Raw genomic sequence first — 24,190 nt, 5'->3', positions numbered from 1 at the left:
GCTTAGGTGGGTGGATCATCTGAGGTCAGGAGTTCAAGACCAGCCTGGCCAACATGGTGAAACCCCACCTCTACTGAAAATACAAAATTAGCTGGGCCTGGTGGCGCATGCCTGTAATCCCAGCTACTTGGGAGGCTGCGGCAGGAGAATTGCTTGAACCTGTGAGGCGGAGGTTGTAGTGAGCTGAGATCGTGCCATTGCATTCCAGCCTGGGAAACAAAAGCGAAACTTCATCTCAAAAAAAGAGGAAAAAAAAAAAAAAAAAGCCTGGGCACAGTGGCTCATGCCTATAATCCCAGCACTTTGGGAGGCCGAGATGGGCGGATCGTGAGGTCAAAAGATCAAGACTATCCTGGCCAACATGATGAAACCCTGTCTCTACTAAAAACATAAAAATTAGCTGGGCATGGTGGCGCGCACCTGTAGTCCCAGCTACTTGGGAGGCTGAGGCAGGAGAATTGCTTGAACCCGGGAGGCGGAGGTTGCAGTGAGCCAAGTTCGCACCACTGTACTCCAGCCTGGCGATAGAGTAAGACTCCATCTCAAAAAAAAAAAAAAAAGAAAGAAAGAAGGAAAACATATCAAAAACTAGGCTTAGCAAACGTTTTCTGCAAAGGTCCCGATGCTCTCTGTTGCAACTACTCAACTCTGCCATGAAAGTTCAAAAGCAGCCACAGATGATATATACATGAATGAACATGGATGGGTTCCAATAAAACTTTATTTACAAAAAGTTGGCAAAAAGGGCACGGTGGCTCATCCCTATAATCCCAGCACTCTCGGAGGTTTAGGCAGGAGGATCACTTGAGACCATGAGTTTGAGACCAGCCTGGGCACAATAGTGAAACCCTGTCTCTACAAATAATTTTTTAAGAATTAGCCGGCTGGGCGTGGTGGCTCATGCCTATAATCCCAGCACTTTGGGAGGCCAAGGCGGGCGGATCACCTGAGGTCGGGAGTTCGAGACCAACTTGACCTACATGGTGAAACCCCGTCTCTACTAAAAATACAAAAATTAGCCGGGCGCAGTGGTGGGCGCCTGTAATCCCAGCTACTCGGGAGGCTGAGACATGAGAATAGCTTGAACCCGGGAGTCAGAGGTTGCAGTGAGCCGAGGTCGTGCCATTGCACTCTAGCCTGTGCAACAGAGCGAGACTCCGTCTCAAAAACAACAACAAAATAAAAAATAAAAAGAATTAGCCAGGCATGGCCGGGCACGGTGGCTCACGCCTGTAATCCCAGCACTTTGGGAGGCTGAGGTGGGTGCATCACGAGGTCAGGAGATTGAGACCATCCTGGCTAACATGGTGAAACCCCGTCTCTACTAAAAATACAAAAAATTAGCCGGGCGTGGTGGCGGGCACCTGTAGTCCCAGCTACTTGGGAGGCTGAGGCAGGAGGATGGCGTGAACCCAGAAGGTGGAGCTTGCAGTGAGCCGAGATTGCGCCACTGCACTCCAGCCTGGGCCACAGAGCAAGACTCCGTCTCAAAAAAAAAAAAAAAAAAAAAAATTAGCCAGGCATGGTGGCACATGCTTGTGGTCCCAGAGGATTGCCTGAGCCCTGGAAGTTGAGGCTGCAATGAGCCATGATTACACCACTGCACCGCAGCCTGGGCTGCCAAGTGAGAGCTTGTTTCCAAAAACAAAAAAAGTCGGTCGGACACAGTGGCTCGTGCCTGTAATCCCAGCACTTTGGGAGGCCGAGGCAGGTGGATCACTTGAGGTCAGGAGTTCAAGACCAGCCTGGCCAACATGGCCAAACCTCGTGTACTAAAAATACAAAAATTAGCTGGGTGTGGTGGTGCAGGCCTGTAGTCCCAGCTACCTGGGAGGCTGAGGCGGGAGAATCGCTTGAACCCAGGAGGTGGAGGTTGCAGTGAGCTGAGATCGCACCACTGCACTCCAGCCTAGGTGATAGAGCAAGAATCTGTCTCAAAAAAAAAAAAAAAAAAAAAAATTCCTCACTGCAACTTCTACCTAGGATCAAGCAATTCTCGTGACACAGCCTTTGCGTAGCTGAGATCACAAGTGTGTACCACCATGACTGGCTACTTTTTGTACTTTCACTAGAGATGGGATTCGAGACCAGCCTGTCTCAAAAAAAAAGAAAAAAGAAAAATTAGTGGAGCATTGTGGTGGGCTTGAAGAATTGAGAATCGCTTGAACCAGGGAGAGGAAGGTTACATTGAGCTGAGATCCTACCACTACACTTCAGCCTGGGTGACAGAGTGAGACTCCATCTCAAATAATAATAATAATAATGGCAAAATAAAAACATATTGGCTAGGCGCGGTGGCTCACGCCTGTAATCCCACCACTTTGGGAGGCTAAGGCAGGTGGATCACGATGTCAGGAGTTCGAGACCAGACGGACCAACATGGTGAAACCCCATCTCTACTAAAAATACAAAAAAATTAGCCGGGTGTGGTGGCGTGTGCCTGTAATCTCAGCTGCTCAGGAGACTGAGGCAGGAGAATCACTTTAACCCAGGAGGTGGAGGTTGCAGTGAGCCGAGATCGCATCACTGCACTCTAGCCTGCGCGACAGAGCGAGACTCCTTCTGGGAAAAAAAAAAAAAAAGATTAACACTAATTAATCTTTGACAAATTAATGATGCGTGTTTAATTTCTGGTGAATCACTAAGAGTAGAACCATACTAGTAGAGTTAAAAAGAGGTACAGAGTAGTAGAGTTAAAAATAAAGGACAATAAAAGAGCGGGAAAGAACTAAAGCGATGCCAGGCGCTGTGGCTCACACCTGTAATCCCAGCACTTTGGGAGGCTGAGGCAGGCAGATCACGTGAGGTCAGGAGTTCGAGACTAGCCTGACCAACATGGAGAAACGCCATCTCTACTAAAAATACAAAATTAGCCGGGCGTCGTGGTGCATGCCTGTAGTCTCAGGTACTCGCGAGACTGAGGCAGGAGAATCACTTGAACCCAGGAGGTGGAGGTTGCAGTGAGCTGAGATCACACCATTGCACTCCAGCCTGGGCAACAAGAGCAAAACTCTGTCTCTAAATAAATAAATAAATAAATAAATACAAAATTACCCGGGCGTGGTGGCGCATGCCTATAATCCCAGCTACTTGGGAGACTGATGCAAGAGAATCGCTTGAACCCGGGAAGCGGAGGTTGCAGTGAGCCAAGATGGCGCCACGCCTGTAATCCCAGCACTTTGGGAGGCCTAGGGGGACGGATCAGGAAGTCACCACATGGCGACCATCCTGGCTAACACGGTGAAACCCCATCTCTACTAAAAAATACAAAAAATTAGCCGAGAGTGGTGGCAGGCTCCTGTAGTCCCAGCTACTCGGGAGGCTGAGGCAGGAGAATGGAGTGAACCCGGGAGGCGGAGCTTGCAGTGAGCCGAGATCGCGCCACTGCACTCCAGCCTGGGCGACAGAGCGATACTCCGTCTCAAAAACAAAAAACAAACAAAAAACAGCCGGACGTGGTGGCCAACATTGTGAAACCCAGCCTCTACTAAAAATACAAAAATTAGCCAGGCGTGGTGGCGCATGCCTGTAATCCCAGCTACTCAGGAGGCTGAGGCAGGAGAATCACTTCAACCCGGGAGGCGGAGGTTGCAGTGAGCCGGGATTACGCCACTGCACGCCAGACTGGCAACAAAGTGAGACTCCATCTCAAAAAAAAAAAAGGAAAGAAAGAAACAGGTTGGTGATTGGCTGACATTATGACAGAAGTACTGGAGCCCTGTGGGGAAATTAATACGCTGCTGACCTCTAGTGCCTAGTAGAAAAATTACATTTTCCGGCCGGCCCCGGTGGCTCATGCCTGTAATCCCAGCACTTTGAGAGGCCGAGGCGGGCGGATCACGAGGTCAGGAGATCGAGACCATCGTGGCTAACACGGTGAAACCCCGTCTCTACTAAAAATACAAAAAAAATTAGCTGGGCGTGGTGGCGGGCGCCTGTAGTCCCAGCTACTCGGGAGGCTGAGGCCGGAGAATCACTTGAACCCGGGAGGCGGAGGTTGCCAGTGAGCCGAGATCATGCCACTGCACTCCAGCCTCGGTGACAGAGGCAGGAGAATGGCGTGAACCCGGGAGGCGGAGCTTGCAGTGAGCCGAGATTGTACCACCGCACTCCAGCCTGGGCGACAGAGCGAGACTCCGTCACAAAAAAAAACAAAAAAGAGAAAAATTACATTTTCCACTCAAAGACCCAGTGTGCAAGGGACTGGCTTACTGGTCACTGGTTTATGTGTTGTGAGCAGAATAAGCACCCAAGTTTAAACTTTGTTTGTCCATTATGATAATAGATATGTTTTGATGCATTGCTGTCATAAACTTTTTTTTTGTTTACCATGTTTTTTCTTTTTCTTTTTATTTATTTATTTATTTTTCAACTATGTTGGCCGGGCTTGTCCCGAACTCCTGACCTCAAGTGATCCACCCACCTCGGCCTCCCATAGTGCTGGGATTATAGGCGTGAGCCACCACGTCCGGCCTCTACTCTTTTTTTTTTTTTTTTTTTGAGTCTCTCTGTGTCACCCAGGCTGGAGTGCAGTGGCATGATCTCGGCTCACTGCAACCTCCGCCTCCCAGGTTCAAGTGATTCTCCTGCCTCAGCCTCCCGAGTAGCTGGGACTACAGGCGCCCACCACCACGCCCGGCTAATTTTTGTATTTTTAGTAGAGACAGGGTTTCACCGTGTTAGCGAGGATGGTCTCGATCTTCTGACCTCATGATCCGCCTGCCTCGGCCTCCCAAAGTGCTGGGATTACAGGCGTGAGCTACCACGCCCAGCCTGTTCTTTTTTTTTTTGTTTGTTTGTTTTTTTTTTTTGAGACGGAGTCTTGCTCTGTCACTCAGGCTGGAGTGCAGTGGCGCGATCTTGGCTCACTGCAAGCTCCGCCTCCCGGTTTCACGCCATTCTCCTGCCTCAACCTCCCGAGTAGCTGGGACTACAGGCGCCCGCCACCACGCCCAGCTAATTTTTTTGTGTTTTTAGTAGAGACGGGGCTTCACCGTGTTAGCCAGGACGGTCTTTTTTTTTTTTTTTTTTTTTTTTTTTTGCGATGGAGTCTCGCTCTGTGGCCGAGGCTGGAGTGCAGTGGCGCAATCTCAGCTCACTGCAAGCTCCGCCTCCTGGGTTCACGCTATTGTCCTGCCTCAGCCTCCCGAGTAGCTGGGACTACAGGTGCCCGCCACCACGCCCAGCTAATTTTTTGTATTTTTAGTAGAGGCAGGGTTTCACTGTGTTAGCCAGGATGGTCTGGACCTCCTGACCTCATCACGATCCGCCTGCCTCTGCCTCCCAAAGGGCTGGGATTACAGGCGTGAGCCACTGTGCCCGGCCCAGCCTATTCTTTTAATAGTTACACTGGGCCAGGTGCGGTGACTCATTCCTGTAATCCGAGCACTTTGGGAGACCGAGATGTGTGGATCACTCGAGGTCTGGCGTTCGGGACCTGCCTGGCCAACATGGTGAAGCCCCGTCTCTGCAAAAAATACAAAAATTAGCCAGATGTGGTGGCAGGCTCCTGTAATCCCAGCTACTCCGGAGGCTGAGGCAGGAGAATCGCTACAACCTTGGAAGCGGAGGTTGCAGTGAGCCACAATAGCGCCACTGCACTCCAGCCTCGGCAATAGAGCCAGACTCCGTCTCAAAAAAAAAAAAAAAAGTTACACTGATATTTGTTTTATACACACAATTTTAATACCATTTTCTCTAACAAAATCCTGAATTATTGAGTGTCTTTAGTTTCCTTCTAAATAAGACCTGATTCTTCCTCCTGAATCACAAGCAGGCATGATTGCCCTAACGGTTGATTCTATTTCCATTGACAGAAATATAGTTACAAAATGGGATCCAGTTGTGGCCAGTGAAGCATGAAGAGACTCTAGAGATTTTACGAGAACTGCTGAAGCCCTCTTGCAAGAAACCCGACGATAAGGCCTACTCGAATGATGGAAAGCAGTTCATGTTAATGACAAAGTGAGCCATTGAATCAATCTACCATGAGTTGTGTCCTACCTACCTAAGGGCTTCCTGTTATATGAGATAATACATTTTCTTGTACTTTAAGCCAGTTTTTTGTTTTTGTTTGTTTTGCTTTTTTTGTTTTTGTTTTGTGAGATTTTGTCCTGCTCTGTCACCCAGGCTGTAGTGCAATGGCATGATCTCAGCAACTGCAATCTCTGCCTCCTGGGTTCAAGCGATTTTCTTGCCTCAGCCTCCCAAGTAGCTGGGATTACAGGCATGCACCACCATGCCCGGCTAATTTTTGTATTTTTAGTAGAGACGAGGTTTCACCATGAACTCCTGACCTCAGGTGATCAACCCACCTCGGCCTCCCAAAGGGCTGGGATTACAGGTGTGAGCCACTGCACCCAGTCAATTAAGCCAGTTTTGAGTCAGGTTTTCTGTTCCTTGTTGCCTAAAGCATTCCAACAGACATATTCTCTTTTATTTTTTCCTAAGATTTTAGTTCCATCTTTTATTTTTGCACAAAAAGTTATTTGAATAGTAAGTAGTAAATTGAAATTTTGCAATATATTTTACTAATATCAGTGAACGGTGCTGTTTATTATATCCTATTCCTTTCTACTTGATTAATTTTTCTTCCTGCAAAGTATATTCTTTTTTCTTTTCTTTTTTTTTTTTTTTTTTTTTTTTGAGACAGAGTCTCGCTGTGTCACCCAGGCTGGAGTGCAGTGCAGTGGCACGATGTTGGCTCACTGCAACCTCCACCTCCTGGAGTCAAGCCATTCTGCTGCCTCACCCTCCTGAGTAGCTGAGACTACAGGCGCCCACCACCACGCCTGGCTAATTTTTTGTATTTTTAGTAGAGACAGGGTTTCACCATGCTGGCCAGGCTGGTCTTGAACTGAGCTCAGGCAATCCACCTGCCTCAGCCTCCCAGAGTGCTGGGATTACAAGCATGAGCCACCAAGCCTGGCTGCAAAGTATATTCTTTAGTGGGACCATCTCTTATGTATTATATAACCAAAAATCTCTCTCTTTTTCCTACTCTAGAAAAATAGTTTTGCTGGGTATAGAATTTTAAGTTGACAGTTATTTCTCCTCAGCAAATTGAAAACTGCTCTATTGCCTTCTGCTCCCTATTACTGTTGGGAAGAATGTTATCACATTGATTTCCACTGCAGATTTTGTGCCTTTCCTCTCTGGTAGATATTAAGATTTCTTTCTTTTTTTTTTTTTTTTTTTCCTCAGAGTCTAACTGTCACCTGGCTGGAATGTAGTGGCAATCTCGCCTCACTGCAACCTCTGCCTCCCAGGTTCAAGCGATTCTCCTGCCTCAGCCTCCTGAGTAGCTGGGACTACAGGTGCATGCCACCACACCCAGCTAATTTTCGTATTTTTAGTAGAGATGGGGTTTCACCATGTTGGCCAGGATGTTCTCAATCTCTTGACCTCGTGATCCACCCACCTCGGCCTCCCAAAATGCTGGGTTACAGGCATGGGCCACTGCACCTGGCATAAGATTTCTTTTTCTTTTTCTTGTTTTGAGACAGTGTCTTACTCTGTCACCCAGGCTGAAGTGCAGTGGCATGATCATGGCTCACTGTAGACTCGACCTTCCTCGGCTCAGGTGATCCTCCTACCTCAGTCTCCTGAGTAGCTGAGACCACAGGTGCATGCCACCACGCCTGGCTAATTTTTTATTTTTTGTAGAGACAAGGTTTCACTATGTTGCCCAGGCTGGTTTTGAAATCCTGGCCGTGTGTGTGTGTGTGTGTGTGTGTGAGAGAGAGAGAGAGACAAGGTCTTGCTCTGTCACCCACGCTTAAATGCAGTGGCAAGATCATGGTTCACTGCAGCCTCTCCCTCCTGGGCTCAAAGTATCTTCTCGTCTCACCCTCTCATGTAGCTAAGACTACAGGTGCATGCCACCATGTCCAGATGATTTTTTTCTTATTTCTTGTAGAGACAGGGTCTCACTCTGTTGCCCAGGCTAGTCTCTAACTCCTGGGCTCAAGTGATCCTCCCACCTCGTCCTCTCAAAGTGCTGGGATTACATGTGTGAGCTACCGCACCCGGGCTCATTCAGATTTTTTAAAAGCCTAAATGTTGGTCCTTTGGCAGTACCATTTTTAACAGTAAGGGCTGGCCGGGTGTGGTGGCTCATGCCTGTAATCCCAGCACTTTGGGAGGCCGAGGTGGGTGGATAACAAGGTCAGGAGATCGAGACCATCCTGGCTAACACAGTGAAACCCCATCTCTACTAAAAATACAAAATACTAAAAATACTAAAAATACAAAACAAAATTAGCTGGGCATGGTGGCAGTCACCTGTAGTCTCAGCTACTCGGGAGGCTGAGGCAGGAGAATGGCGTGAACCCAGGAGGCGGAGCCTGCAGTGAGCCAAGATCACGCCACTGCACTCTAGCCTGGGTGACAGAGTGAGACTCCGTCTCAAACAAACAAACAAACAAACAAAAACAGTAAGGGCTAAAAAACATTCCGGAAAGCTAAGCTTGGTGCCTCGCACCTGTAATCCCAGCACTTTTGGAGGCCAAGGGAGGAGAATCACTTGAGCCCAGGAGTTCAGGGCCAGCCTGGGCAACAAGGCAAAACCTCATCTCTATAAAAAATCAATCAATAAATTAGCTGGGTGTGGTGGCATGCGCTTGTGGTCCCAGCTACTCAGGAGGCTGAGGTGAGAAGATTGCTTGAGCCCGGGAGGTTGAGGCTACAGTGAGCCATAATCATATAGCTGCACTCCAGCCTGACAGAGCAAGAGACCCTGTCTGAAAGAAAAAAAAAAAAAGCCTGGGTGTGGTGGTTTATCTGGTTAACATGAGACCCCCATCTCTACAAAAAAAAAAAAAGAAAAGAAAAGAAAAAAAAGCTAGCATGTATGTCTGTAGTCCTGTCTACTCGGGAGGCTGAGGCAGGATAATCCCTTAAGCCCAGGAGTTCAAGGCTGTAGTGAGCTATGATTGCACCATTGCACCCAAGCCTGGATGACAGAGTGAGATCCTGTTTCTTCTTTTTGAGACAGAGTCTGGCTCTGTTGCCCAGACCGCAGTGCAGTGGTGCAATCTTGCACTGCAAAACCTTCGCCTTCCAGGTTCAAACGATTCTTGTGCCTCAATCTCCCGAGTAACTGGGACTAGAGGCACGTACCACTACGCCCAGCTAATTTTGTTTGTTTGTTTATTTATTTACCTGAGACAGAGTTTTGCTCTTGTTGCCCAGGCTGGAGTACAATGGCGTGATCTCGGCTCACCGCAACCTCTGCCTCCTGGGTTCAAGTGATTCTCCTGCCTCAGCCTCCCGAGTAGCTGGGATTACGGGTGCCCGCCACCACACCCAGCTAGTTTTGTATTTTTTAGTAGAGACGGGGTTTCTCCATGTTGGTCAGGCTGGTCTCGAACTCCCAGCCTCAGGTGATCCACCCGCCTTGGCCTCCTAAAGTGCTGGGACTACAGGTGTGAGCCACTGAGCCTGGCTGGGGAATTTTGTTTATTTTTGGTAGAGACAGGGTTTCACCATGTTGGCCAAGCTGGTCTCAAACTCCCAACGTCAGGTGATCCACCCGCCTCGGTCTGCCAAAGTGCTGAGATTACAGGCAGATAACAGGGGAGTGAGATCCTGTTTCTAATAAAAAAGAAAACGAAAAAAAATCGGCCAGGCGCGGTGGCTCACGTCTGTAATCCCAGCACTTTGGGAGGCCAAGGCGGGTGGATCACAAGGTCAGGAGTTCGAGACAGCCTGGCCAATATGGTGAAACCCAGGCCGGGCACAGTGGCTCACACCTGTAATCCCAGCACTTTAGGAGGCTGAGGCAGGCAGATCACTGGAGGTCGGGAGTTCGAGACTAGCCTGACCAACATGGAGAAACCCTGTCTCTACTAAAAATACAAAATTAGCCGGGCGTGGTGGCACATGCCTGTAATTCCAGCTACTCAGGAGGCTGAGGCATGAGAATCACTTGAACCTGGGAGGTGGAGGTTGCGGTGAGCCAAGGTAGTGCCATTGCACTCCAGCCTGGACAACAAGAGTGAAACTGTGTCTCAAAAAATAACCAAACAAACATGGTGAAACCCTGTCTCTACTAAAAATACAAAAATTAGCCAGGCATGGTGGAATGCGCCTGTAGTCCCAGCTACTCAGGAGGCTGAGGCAGAAGAATCGCTTGAATTCGGGACATGGAGGTTGCGGTGAGCCAAGATCATGCCACTGCACTCCAGCCTGGGCAACAGAGTGAGACCCCATCTCAAAAAAAAAAAAAATTAATAAAAATTAATTCTGGGCCAGGCTCGGTGGCTCACGCCTGTAATCCCATCACTTTAGAAGGCCGAGGTGGGCGGATCACTAGGTCAGGAGTTCAAGACCAGCCTGGCCAACACCAACATGGTGAGACCCCATCTCTAATAAAAATACAAAAAATTAGCTGGCGTGGTGGTGTGCGCCCGTAATCCTAGCTACTCGGGAGGCTGAGGCAGGAGAAGTGTTTGAACCGGGACCCAGGAGGCAGAGGTTGCAGTGAGCCAAGATGGCACCACTGCATTCCAACCTGGGATACAGAGCGAGACTCTGTCTCAATAAATAAATAAATAAAATTTAATTTAAAAAAAACTCCTAAGACTGGGCACAGTGGCTCAGCCTGTAATTCCAGCACTTTGGGGCGGGTGGATCACCTGAGGTCAGGAGTTAAAGACCAGCCGGGCCACCATAGTGAAACCTCGTCTCTACTAAAAATACAAAAATTAGCTGGGCGTGGTGGCACGTGCCTGTAGTCCCAGCTACTCAGGAGGCTGAGGCAGCAGAATCGCTTGAACCTGGGAGGCGGCGGTTGCAGTGAGCTGAGATCGCACCACTGCACTCCAGCTTGGGTAACAAAGTGAGACTCAGTGTTTTAAAAAAAAAAAAAAAAAACAGTCAGGGCTTGGTGGCTCTTGCATGTAATCCCAGCACTTTGGGAGGCTGAGGCAGGTGGATCACCTGAGGCTGGGAGTTTGAGACGAGCCTGACCAACATGGAGAAACCTCATCTCTACTAAAAATACAAAATTAGCCAGGCGCAGTGGCACATGCCTGTAATCCCAGCTACTCGGGAGGCTGAGGCAGGAGAATCACTTGAACCCAGCAGGCAGAGGTTGCAGTGAGCCAAGATCGCGCCACTGCACTCCAGCCTGGGTGACAGGGCGACACTCTCTCTCAAAAAAAATTTCTAGGTGCAATACATCTCTTTCCAGTTTTACTAATATATATTTTCCAATATTGAAAATAACTGACTTGGGCTGGGTGCGGTGGTTCACACCTGTAATCCCAGCACTTTGCGAGGCCAAGGATCACAAGGTCAGGAGATCGAGACCATCCTGGCTAACACGGTGAAACCCCGTCTCTACTAAAAATACAAAAAGAAAATTAGTCGGGCGTGGTGGGGGGTGCCTGTAATCCCAGCTACTCAGGAGGCTGAGGCAGGAGAATGGTGTGAACCCGGGAGGCACGGCTTGCAGTGAGCTGAGATCGCAGCACTGCACTCCAGCCTGGGAGATAGAGCAAGACTCTATCTCAAAAAGAAAAAAAAAATAATTTATCTATTATTACTATTGTTAGGAATTTTGCAGTAATACTAAGGATTTACTAGCTTTTGAAGGTATGATATTGGTTTTATGCTTATGCTGAAAAAATAGGAATCTTGTAGAGATGCACCCTGTTATATTTACAGATTAAGTGGTATGGTTTTTTAAAATCTGTTGGGCATTAGGGCATGGGGACCTATAGATGAGGCAAGGTTGGCCTTCAGTTGATAATCCCTGAAGCTGGGTGATGGGTAATATGGGTGTTCATTATACTGTGAGGAACTGTGTAGATGCAGGTCTGGAATTTTACCCTACTTACAAGCTGTTAGTGAGCCTGCTACTATTTCTTCCATCCTGGTAGAAGATACAAGACTCCTGGGTCAGAGACAAAACAAAACAAAACAAAACCATAATCACAGCAAAAGGAGCAGCCAGGACAACATGGTAAAACCCATCTCTACAAAAAATACAAAAATTAGCCAGACTTGGTGCGTGCCCATAGTCTCTACTACTCCAGAGGCTGAGGTGAGAGGACTGCTTGAGCCCAGGAGGTCAAGGTTGCAGTGAGCTGAGATCCCACCACTGCATTCCAGTGTGGATGGCAGAGAGAGACCTCTCAAAAGAAAAAAAAAAAGCTGGGTGCAGTGACTCATGCCTGTAATCTCAGCACTTTGGGAGACCATGGCAGGCAGATCAGTTAGGGTCAGGAGTTTCAGACTAGCCTGGCCAACATGGTGAAACCCTGTCTCTACTAAAAATACAAAAATTAGCCGGGCATGGTGGTGGGCACCTGTAATCCCAGCTACTCAGGAGGCTGAAGCAGGAGAATCACTTGAACCTGGGAGGCAGAAGTTGCAGTGAGCCGAGATCGCACCACTGCATTTCAGCCTGGGTGACAGAGGGAGACTCCATCTCAAAAAAAAAAAAAAAAGCCAGGCTTGGTGGCACCTGCTTGTAGTCCTAGCTATTCTGATTACTGAAGTGGGAGGACTACTTTAGCCCAGGAGCTTGAGGCTGCAGCAATCTATGATTGCACCGCTGCATTCTAGTCTGGGCGATGGAGCAAGACACTGTTTCAAAAAATCCAAACAACAAAACAAAAAACCCCAACATTTCCTTCAAATTTTTCCATGTCTGTACATTTGATCTAACTTGTTTCTTTTTTTTTTTTTTTTTTTGAGACAGTCTCACTCTGTCACCCAGGCTGGAGTGCAGTGGCATAATCTCCGCTCATTGCAACCTCCGCCTCCTGGGTTCAAGCAATTCTCCTGCCTCAGCCTCCCAAGTAGCTGGGATTACAGGCGCCCACCACCACACCCGGCTAATTTTTATATTTTTAGTAGAGACGGGGTTTCACCATGTTGGCCAGGCTGGTCTCGAACTCTTGACCTTAAGTGATCCGCCCGCCTCAGCCTCCCAGTGCCAGGATTGCAAGCGTGAGCCACCATACCTGTCCTAACTCATTCTTTTTTATTGCTGCATATTATTTCATTAAATTGATGTCATGGACTGAATTATGTCCTTCAAAATTCATACACTGAAGCCCTAACCCTCAACTGTGACTGCATTTGGAAATAAGGCCTTTAGAGAGGTAGTTAAGGTTACATGTGGACATAAGGGCAGGCCCCTAATCAGATAGGACTATGTCTTTATAAGTAGGGGAAGGGTCACCAGAGACCCTTCTCTTTGCGCACACAGAAAAACAGCCATGTTAAAGACAGAGTTAAAGGTGGCTGTCTTGCTCTGTCAACCAGGCTGGAGTGCAATGGCAGGATCACAGTTTACTGCAGCCTCGACCTCCTGGGCTCAGGCAATTTTCCTACCTCAGCTTCCTGAGTAGCTGAGACTACAGGTATGTACCACAACGCCTGGATAAATTTTTTCAATTTTTTGTATAGATGGGGTCTTACCACTGTTGTTCAGACTGGTCTCGAACTCCTGGGCTCAAGCAATCTGCAGGACTCAGCCTCCCAAAGCGCTGGGATTACAGGCATGACCTACTGCTCTGGGCAAAAATTTTCTTTCTTTCCTTTTTTTTTTTTTTTTTTTTTTTTTTGAGACGTAGCCTCACTCTGTCACCCAGGCTGGAGTGCAGTGTTGCGATATCGGCTTACTGCAACCTCCGCCTCCTAGGTTCCAGTGATTCTCCTGCCTCAGCTTCCCGAGTAGCTGGGATTACGGGTGTGAGTCACCATGCCCGGCTTATTTTTGTATTTTTTAGTAGAGTTCGGGTTTCGCCATGTTGGCCAGGCTGGTCTCAAACTCCTGACCTCAGGTGATCCACCCACCTCGGCCTCCCAAAGTGCTGAGATTACAGGTGTGAGCTACTGCGCCTGGCCTTTTTTTTTTTTTTTGAGACAGGGTCTCACTCTGTCGCCCAGTCTGGAGTGCGGAGGTGCGATCTCAGCTCACTGCAACCTTCATCTCCCCGGTTCAATTGATCCTCCCAACTTTTTTTTCTTTCTTTTTTGAGACAGAGTCTCGCTCTGTTGCCCAGGCTAGAGTGCAATGGCGTTATCTCGGCTCACTGCAAACTCTACCTCGCAGGTTCAAGCGATTCTCCTGCCTCAGCCTCCTGAACAACTGGGATTACAGGCATGTGCCACCACGCCCAGCTAATTTTTGTATTTTAGTAGAGATGGGGTTTCACCATGTTGGTCAGGCTGGTCTCGAACTCCTGACCTTGTGATTCGCCTGCCTTGGCTTCCCAAAGTGCTGGGATTACAGGCATGAGCCACCACGCCTGGCCGATCCTCCCAAGTTATCCTCCTGAGCAGCTGGGACTACAGGCGCATGTCACCAAACCCAGCTACTTTTAGTATTTTTGTAGAGAGGAGTCTCGCCTTGTTGCCCAGGCTGATCTCAAATTCCTGGGCTCAACTGACCTGCCCATCTCAGCCTCCTGAAGGGCTGGGATTTCAGGCTTGAGCCACTGTGCCTGTGGGAGATATGTCTATTCAAGTATTTTGCCCCCTACTGGCCTACAGGAGCCTCTTTTGGAGTGCGTCCTCTTCGTCTTTAATTTTTTTTTTCTTTTTTTTTTTTTTGAGATGGAGTTTTGCACTTGTTGCCCAGGCTGAGTGCAATGGTGTGATCTCAGCTCACTGCAACCTCCGCCTCTTGGGTTCAAGCGATTCTCCTGCCTCAACCTCCCGAGTAGCTGGGATTACAGGCATGCGCCACCATGCCCAATAAATTGTGTATTTTTAGTAGAGACGGGGTTTCTCCATGTTGGTCAGGCTGGTCTTGAACTCCCGACCTCAGGTGATCCGCCTGCCTGGGCCTCCAAAGTCCTGGGATTACAGGCATGAGCCACCACACCTGGCCTTAGGTCTCGATTTATTTGTGGCTGGGCATAGTGGGTCACACCTGTAATCTCAGGATTTTGGGAGGCTGAAGTGGGAGGATCGCTTGAGGCCATGAGTTTGAGATCAACCTAGGGTATCATAGTGAGACTCTTTCTCTACAAAAAATAAAAAATTATCTGGGCGTGGTGGCATGTGCCTGTAGTCCCAGCTACTCAGGAAACTGAGGAGGGAGGATTAATTGAGCCTGGGAGGTTAAGGCTGCGATAAGCCATGATGGTGCCACTGCACTCCAGCCTGGGTGACAGACTGAGACCCTGTCTCAAAAAAAAAACCAACAAAAAAAAGACATTTGCATGCTATTCTCATCCTCTCTACCAGACTATAACTTTCTTTGGAGCAGGGACCACGACTTTATCACTTAACTTTCCCAACAACATTGCAAACATAATCTGAGTGAAGCTGAATCCATCATCTTTTCCAATTCTTGTGTCCCTTAATTATGTTAATAGTGCATAATCCTTTCAGTCAATATGGTACAGATCTCAAAGTCATCTCTCCACACACTTGTGGCCTGGGCTCAGCCTGCTGCTCAACAGTCACCCCTTCATTTCTTTCTTTCTTGCTTTTCTCACTGTTGAGTATAGTTGAATCTTTCATTCTCTCTCGGGATCTAATTAGCATGCTAGTTTCTATTTTCCCAGCTGATTGAACCCTTTCACTTCCAGAAGAAGCTTTCTAAATTACAGTATTGGCCCAGCGTGGTGGCTCACGCCTGTAATCCCAACACTTTGGGAGGCCGAAGTGTGCGGACCACTTGAGGCCAGGAGTTCGAGGCCAGCCTGGCCAACATGGTGAAACCATCTCTAGTAAAAATACAAAAATGAGCTGGGCATGGTAGTGCACACCTGTAATTCCAGCTACCTGGGAGGCTGAGGCAGGAGAATCGCTTGAACGTGGGAGGTAGAGGTTGCAGTGAGCCGCAATCACGCCACTGCACTCCAGCCTGGGTGACTGAGTAGAGACTCTGTCTCAACAACAACAAAAAAGTGCAGTATTTTACTCTCCTAATAATTTTTTAAATGTCTTACCAAAAAAAGTAAAAATTCCTTAGTATGGCACTCCCCAACAGTTTTTCAGTTCTATTTCCTGTAAAGTTTGCACACACATCCAACCCTCTGGTCACACTGAACTACTGAATATTCCTAGGATTTGCCCCTTGTTCCACTCGGACGTCTTTGTTCACGCTCCTTTCATTTTGCCATTCAGGAGTAACCACTCCTTTCTCTGAACTCTTGGAGCACCTGATACCTCCCTTCCAGCATTTACCACTTTCCATTTCCTTCACACAATGTTGTCATCTTCTCTACTAGGCTCTAAGTCCCTTGAGGCAGGGCCTTTGTAGCCTCCACACCAGCTTAGCAACTGATACACAGAGCACTCAGATGTCCGTGCAGGGATCTCTTTATTCTCCACACAACACAGCACCATGCCCTGTTCAGATGCACTAATTATTTGAATGAATAAATGATGTTCCACCCCCACACCCCGGTCTTCTAGCCAATGTAGAGAGAAAGAAAAGAGATACATGTTGAACTGTTTGCACACAAAAGTGACGGGATATGGCACTAATTCTTCATACAGGCTCAAAGGCCACATCTTTTTTTTTTTTTTTTAAGTTTCACTCTTGTCGCCCAGGCTGGAGTTCAATGGCACGATCTCGGCTCACTGCAACCTCCGCCTCCCGGGTTCAAGTGATTCTCCTGCCTCAGCCTCCCAAAGTAGCTGGGATTATATGCGCCCGCCACCATGCCCAGCTAATTTTTTTGCATTTTTAGTTGAGACGGGGTTTCACCATGTTGGCCAGGCTGGTTTTGAACTCCTGACCTCAGGTGATCCACCCGCCTTGGCCTCCCAAAGTGCTGGGATTACAGGCGTGAGCCACCACGCCCGGCCTAAAGGCCACATCTTAAAACCATACTCTGTAAAATCCTGACCCAACTTCAGACCTACGCCACTGCGTTGTTTCCTTTTGAAGCTGAATTCCACTGAACCTATACTTGAACCTTATCTAGAGGACTACAGCGTATAATTGGGACAATCCCCTTTCTCATTCCTAAGAAGTGATGTGGCCGGGCGGGACCTCCAGATTTCCAGCAACTATGACTGGCACTCTCCCCGCGACCAGCAAGTGCCACCCTGTCCTTTGCCCAACGTTGTACAGTTTACGAAATCAACGAACCAACACGTTGATTTCATCTTCCCTGCAACCTGGGGAGACAAGACAAAAATGCTCACCTCTCTAAAGAAACAGATTAGAGGAGAGATGGGGAAGAGAAGAGGCGTGGCTACGAGCTGTGGCGGGGAAGGCGGGTGGAATCCCGGAGCCCGAGCTGGAAACCGTTCCCCGCTCAGCCATGACCGGGGCTGTTTATTCGCATCAGGAGGCGCGGGTGGCTCGCAGAGGGCACGAAGACCCTCTCCGCTTTCACACTGCAGGCAGCTAAGTCGCCGAGAAAGGCGGCAACTTGACGCCCGACCCCGCTACCCCGACCCGCTCGCTCTGTGACCCCAGAGCAGCCGGCGCCAGCTCGTCCCCTTCGCGACTCCGCCGGAAGTCTCGCCTGCACCGCCGCCGCGCCCCATTGGGCCGGGTGCTGGGGCATCCCGGGCGCTGGGTGCCCCGGCCACGACGAGCCCCAGGTGGGGCCGGGCTCCAGGCCCGCGGAGGAGCGGAGCCGTGCGCGGCAGACGGACTCCGTGACTCCGGGTGGGGAACGCCGGGCTGGCGCCGGGACTTCCGCCACGGGACCCGGAAGGGGCCGCGCCGCCGCTGCTGGGAGTTGTAGTCCGGCCGTGGTTGGGGGAGCCGCGGCTCATGCGCGGTGCACAGAGGCTTGTTTCACATCTGTAACAACAGGTGAATTGGGCTTTTTATTCTCCCCTTTCGTGCCCTCTTGAGGAGCCTGCCGCGGCCGGGGGTGGTCGTCGTGAGGAGGGGGCCCGGTCCGACCGCCAGCCTGGCGGAGAGTGGGGCGGAGACGCCGGCGGGCCCGAGGAGCAGGCCGGGCATCCTAGGCCTGCCCGGGAAGCCGGCCCGACCGATCCGTGGGCAGCCAGGCCTCGGCCTGCCGTTGCCATGGAGCCCGGGCGGGGGCGGGGGCCAGACCGGTCCGCCGGGGCGGGCCTCGCAGCCAGGGGCTCCGCGGAGGCCGTGGGAGAGGCCGCTTCATTGGCGCAACGACGCCTTCGCCTCAGGGGATGCGCCGTTTCCCCAGGCAGGGCCTGGAGGAAGCCTCCTGAGTGCCCCGAGACCTTTGTCTACTTCTCCTCCTTCCCGGTGCTGCCCGGACCGTTCGTCCAGAGGGAGGCCCGGTGCCTTCTGGCCCCCCTAGTTTGCCCCCTTTTGCACCGACCTTGTCACTGGGGGAGGCCAAGGGGTGAGGTATTCTTTGTTTGCTGGTGGTAACTTGCCCCATTTAGCAGGGGAAGACCAAATGCATGTTGGGTCCTTTGTTTGCAGTGAACTGGAGTCCCAGGGGTCCTCAGAACCCCTAAGCCAGGGGTATGGCATATCTAGTCGTTGTGTAGCAACATTGGTCACTTGAATTGTGATTTTTCAAGGCAGGGGCTGTTTCACTTTACAACCCCACTCCATGAGGGTTTGCCATACACTAGCAGGTAGACTGCAGAAGGCCACTTACAGGCTTTCAACCTGGTTTTAGTTGCAGCTTATGGGCCAGAGTGAAATGAGACGTTGTCTGGTGATTTCCCTTGAAGTTTCTTGCAAGGTGGTAACCCCACTGTCATTGTGGGTCTTGACTACATCTTGTAATTTACACTTAAATCTTAGAGATTTAAGGCGATGTGCAGAAACTACATCCTTTGCTGCGTTTTCTACCTGTGTTGGCTCTTTATCCCTAAAAGATAGTTGCTCTTCAAGTGTTTTAATTTATGTAGCTGTGATACAAAATTTTATTAGGGCCGGGAGCGGTGTCTCACGCCTGTAATCCCAGCACTTTGGGAGGCCGAGGCGGGTGGATCACCTGAGGTCAGAAGTTTGAGACCAGCCTGGCCAACATGGCTAGACCTCGTTTCTACTAAACATACAAAAATTAGCCGGGCATGGTGGCGTGCGCCTGTAACCCTAGCTACTTGGGAGGCTGAGGCAAGAGAATTGCTTGAACCCAGGAGGCGGAGGTTGCAGTGAGCCAAGATCGCGCCATCGCACCCCAACCTGGGCAACAAGAGCGAAACTCCGTCTCAAAACAAAACAAAACAAAAACCACACACAAGTTTTATTAGCTGTTGGATCTTTCTTGCCCCTTTCAGCCTTTGAAGATAACAGTATAATATGTCTCAAGGAATGAACCGTAGTACATTTAGGCAACAGCATAATATCCTGGAAATAAATTTAGCCTAGTATAAGCATGGAGGGTTTTGGAGTCAGCATGCTTCAATGCTGATTTCCATCTGCCCTGAGGCAGCTATGGGATCTTGGGCAGGTTGTGTAACCTGGGCTTCAGTTTTCTTCTTTGGAAAGATAATTCCTACCTCATTGGATAGTTGCCTGGATTAAATGGGATAAAGTCTATGGAAGTATGTTGTGAACTGTAAAAATGGTATTCAACTTTGAGTTATTGTTATTTTCCCAATCTTGAAGAGTATTATAGCTTCTTTATGTTAGATTATCATAACTATTATGGGATTAGAAGTCAAAATGGAAGTAGGTTTTGCTCTGGGCTTCCAGAAAATGCTTTTCAGGCTTACAAGGCTTTCTTTACCTTGACATCTTCTTAGATGATGTCAGAAGACTTCAGCACTTCTACAGGTGCTAGTGTAGGACAGCTCACAATTTAATGGGCCTAGAATGGGTCATGGTAAGTCCTGATTTGTAAGGCCATTTTGTCCAGTATGTGCCCTTCATGCCACTAACAAAATTTGTCCTTGTTAGAGCTAGTAAATGATGGTTGGAGCAACTTTCTTTCCCTATGGGGCCTCCACTGTATTGACTCAGCGTTGTACTTCTCAGGAGGAGGCCCAGCCTCGTGATGAGGAATAGCAAGGAGAGAATTCAGCTCCAGTTCAAAAGCCTACAAAATCTGAGACTGTCATTGCTTTTATAAGGTAAGTTGATTTAGCCGTGCACAGAGCAGTGGTGGATCTGATGCTCAGCCATACTATAAAACAAGAGGCATGTGTTAAACCTATTTCTGACCATTTTGGAAGAAGGATATCATTTATTTTATTTTATTTTATTTTTGAGACAGAGTCTCGCTTTGTCCCCCAGGCTGGAGTGCAGTGGCGCGATCTTGGCTTGCTGCAACCTCTGCCTCCCAGGTTCAAGCAATTCTCCTGTCTCAGCTTCCCAAGTAGCTGAGATTACAGGCGCCTGCCACCATGCCCAGCTGATTTTTTTGTATTTTTAGTAGAGACGGGGTTTCACCATGTTGGCCAGGCTGGTCTCAAACCCCTGATGTCAGGTGATCAGCCTGCCTCAGCCTCCAAAATGCTGGGATTACAGGCATGAGCCACTGTGCCCAGCCAGAAGGGTATCATTTTTAATTAGTCATTGTGGAGTCTCTGTCCTGGAACCATGCCCTAGTGACTGTACCTGGAGTTAAACTGTATTTCATTATGCAGGAAATCTTGATATAATAGCATTTTACTTATCTGTAAATTACTTGAGACATATTGAGCTACAAAGATTTTTTGTTTTTGAGACAGTCTTGCCATGTCGCCCAGGCTGGAGTGCAGTGGTGCAATCTCGGCTCACTGCAACCTCCACCTCCTTAGTTCAAGCAATTCCCCTGCCTTAGCCTCATGCCACCAAGCCTGGCTAATTTTTTTGTATTTTTTTTTTTTTAAATGGAGTCTCACTCTGTGTTGCCCAGGTTGGAGTGCAGTGGTGCGATCTTGGCTCACTGCAACCTCCGCCACCTGGGTTCAAGCGATTCTCCTGCCTCAGCCTCCTGAGTAGCTGGGATTACAGGTGCACACCACTATGCCTGGCTTATTTTTGTATTTTTAGTAGAGATGGGGTTTCACCATTTTGGTCAGGCTGATCTCAAACTCCTGACCTTGTGATCTGCCTGCCTCTGCCTCCGAAAGTGCTGGGATTACAGGTGTGAGCCACCGTGCCTGGCCAATTTTTTTTTTTTTTTTTCTGAGATGGAGTCTCACTCTGTCACCCAGGCTGGAGTACAGTGGTGCAATCTTGGCTCACTGCAACCTCCGCCTCCTGGGTTCAAGCGATTCTTCTGTCTCAGCCTCCTGAGTAGCTGGGACTACAGGCGTGCACCACCACGCCTGGCTAATTTTTTGTATTTTTGGTGGAGATGGGGTTTTACCATGTTGGCCATGCTGGTCTCGAACTCCTGACTTCGTGATCTGCCTGCCTTGGCCTCCCAAAGTGCTGGGATTACAGGAGTGAGCCACCGCGCTCAGGTGTGCCTGGCCAATTTTTTTGTATTTTTAGTAGAGACAGGATTTCACCATCTTGGCCAGAATGGTCTCGAACTCCTGACCTCAGGCAATCTGCCTGCCTCAGACTCCCAAAGTGATGGGATTATAGGCGTGAGCCACCAACCCTGGCCCACTACAAAGATTTTTTAACATTACTGCATTATGGCCCGGCATGGTGGCTCATGCCTGTAATCCCAGCACTTTGGGAGGCTGAGGCGGGCAGATCACAAGGTCAGGAGTTTGAATCCAGTCTGGCCAACGTGGTGAAACACTGTCTCTACCAAAAATACAAAAATTAGCCAGGCGTGGTGGCGGGCGCCTGTAATCCCAGCTACTAGGGAGACTGAGACAGGAGAATCACTTGAACCTGGGAGGTAGAGGTTGTAGTGAGCAGAGATCATGCCATTGTACTCCAGCCTGGGCAACAAGAGCAAGACTCTGTCTGAAAACAAAACAAAACAAAACACCATTACTGACTGCATTACAAGGAAGACAGCTTTCTTTTGGATCTCTATGAAATGTTCTAGAGCTCTGTAAATTCTATCTCTAAAAGATCCTATCTTGATTCTCATAGTATCATTTTTTAGATTAGTACAGGAAAAAGAGTGGTACATGAGCCTAAATTGACATATTGGGCTAGAGGATTAGGGGCTTTTAAAAAGCAAAACTGGCCGGGCACAGTGGCTTATGCCTGTAATCCCAGCACTTTGGGAGGCCGAGGCAGGCAGATCATGAGGCCAAGAGATCGAGACCATCCTGGCCAACATGGTGGCCAACATGGTGAAAGCCCATCTCTACTAAAAATACAAAAAAATTTAGCCGTGCATGGTGGCGTGTGCCTGTAGTCCCAGCTACTTGGGAGGCTGAGGCAGGAGAATAGGTTGAACCCGGGAGGTGGAGGTTGCAGTAAGCCGATATTACGCCATTGCCCTCCAACCTGGTGACAGAGCGAGACTCTGTCTCAAAAAAAAAAAAAAAAGCAAAATCAAGAGTCTATTTGCAAGTAAATTAACTTACACATTTTTTTTTTTAGAGACAGGGTCTCACTGTGTTGCTTAGGCTGGTCTTGAACTCCTGGCCTCAAGTGATCCTTCACCTGGGTGTCCCAAAGTGCTGGGACTACAGGCATGAGCCACCACACCTAGCCATTAAATTTTGCTTTTTTTTAAAAAATTTTTTTTGAGACAGAGTTTTGCTCTTGTTGCCCAGGCTGCAGTGCAGTGGCACAATCTCATCTCACTGGAATGTCCACCTCCCGGTTTCAAGTGATTCTCCTGCCTCAGCCTCCCACGTAGTTGGGATTACAGGCATGCGCCACCACATCCGGCTAATTTTGTATTTTTAGTAGAGACGGGGTTTCTCCATGTTGGTCAGGCTGGTCTCAAACTCCCGACCTCAGGTGATCTGCTCGCCTCGGCCTCCCAAAATGCTGGTTTACAGGCATGAGCCACTGCACCCGGCTTGCTTTTCGTTTTTTTTTAAGAGAGACAGGGTCTTGCTTTGTCACCCAGACTGGAGTGCAGTGGTGTGATCACAGCTCACTGTAAACCTCAAAATCCTGGGCAAAGTGATCCTCCTGCCTCAGCCTCCTCAGTAGCTAAGACTGCAAGCATGTACCACCACACCTGGCTAATTTTGAAAATTTTTTTTAGAGATGCGGTCTCACTATGTTGCCCAGGCTGGTCTTGAACTCCTGGTCTCAAGTGCTCCTCTCATCTCAGCCTCCCAAAGTGCTGGGATTACAGATGTGAACCACTGTGCCTAGCCAGTTTACCATTTCTTAGCAATAGAGCATTGTTTCTTTTTTTTTTTTAATTTACTTTTTATTTTTATTTTTTTGAGATGGAGTCTTGCTCTGTTGCCCAGGCTGGAGTACAGAGGCGCGATCTTGGCTCACTGCAACCTCTGCTTCCCGGGTTCAAGCGATTCTCCTGCCTCAGCCCCCTGAGTAGCTGGGATTACAGGCATGCACCACCACAGCCGGCTAATTTTTGTATTTTTATTGGGGAGGAGGTTTCCTCATGTTGGCCAGGCTGGTCTCGAACTTCTGACCTCAGGGTGATCCGCCCACCTCAGCCTCCCAAAGTGCTGGGATTACAGGCATGAGCCACCGCACCCAGCCGAGTTTTGTTTTTTGTTTTTTGTGTTTTTTGAGACAGAGTCTCACTCTTGTTGCCCAGGCTGGAGTGCAATGGCGCGATCTCGGCTCACTGCAACCTCTGCCTCCCGGATTCAAGCGATTCTCCTGCCCCAGCCTCCCGAGTAGCTGAGATTATAGGTGCCTGCCACCGTGCCTGGCTAATTTTTTGTATTTTTTTAGTAGAGACGGGGTCATGTTGGTCAGGGAGTATTGTTTTTTAAGTAATATTCACTTAAAATGTTTTAGATTTTATAATATTCTGGTTTTCTTTAAATTAGAATGTCAAATTACGCACTTTTTATTTTCATTTGGATAGAAGGTATCTATGGAATGTAACTTCTTTTTTTTTTTTTTTTTTTTTTTTTTTTTGAGACGGAGTCTTACTCTGTCGCCCAGGCTGGAGTGCAGTGGCGCGATCTTGGCTCACTGCAAGCTCCGCCTCCTGGGTTCACGCCATTCTCCTGCCTCAGCCTCCCGAGTAGCTGGGACTACAGGCGCCTGCAACCATGCCCGGCTAATTTTTTGTATTTTTTAGTAGAGACGGGGTTTCACCGTGTTAGCCAGGACGGTCTCGATCTCCTGACCTCGTGATCCGCCCGCCTGGGCCTCCCAAAGTGCTGGGATTACAGGCGTGAGCCACCGCGCCCGGCCGGAATGTAACTTCTTAAAGTAAATGTTATCATTGTTGATATTGTATTGAAGTTTTCTCTGTGATATACCATATCCTATGGGCTGAAATTTCCAGCATCCCTTAGG

The 24,190-nt window shown here is 48.8% G+C and overlaps 1 protein-coding gene across 7 annotated transcripts in view; it reads left to right on the top strand.

Moving 5' to 3' along the window:
* The window catches only part of DHX30 (DExH-box helicase 30), a 75,838-nt gene that overhangs the window by 11,314 nt on the left and 40,334 nt on the right, over nt 1–24,190 (top strand). For 2 of the 7 annotated variants that reach the window (XM_063721530.1, XM_054550224.2), the window contains exon 1: nt 17,670–17,749. The gene's annotated coding sequence lies outside the window, so the exon portion shown is untranslated. Of the gene's footprint in view, nt 1–5,816; nt 5,965–14,577; nt 17,750–18,022; nt 18,270–19,861; nt 19,957–24,190 lie in introns of those variants that run through there. The other 5 variants (XM_063721529.1, XM_054550226.2, NM_001131834.2 and 2 more) reach the window with 5 other exon arrangements.

The sequence above is a fragment of the Pongo abelii genome, chromosome 2 (genome assembly GCF_028885655.2).
Source record: "Pongo abelii isolate AG06213 chromosome 2, NHGRI_mPonAbe1-v2.0_pri, whole genome shotgun sequence".
Classification (NCBI taxonomy): Eukaryota; Metazoa; Chordata; class Mammalia; order Primates; family Hominidae; genus Pongo; species Pongo abelii.
The sequence above is the reverse complement of the archived record's forward strand: the minus strand, read 5'-3'. Positions and strand labels throughout refer to the sequence as shown.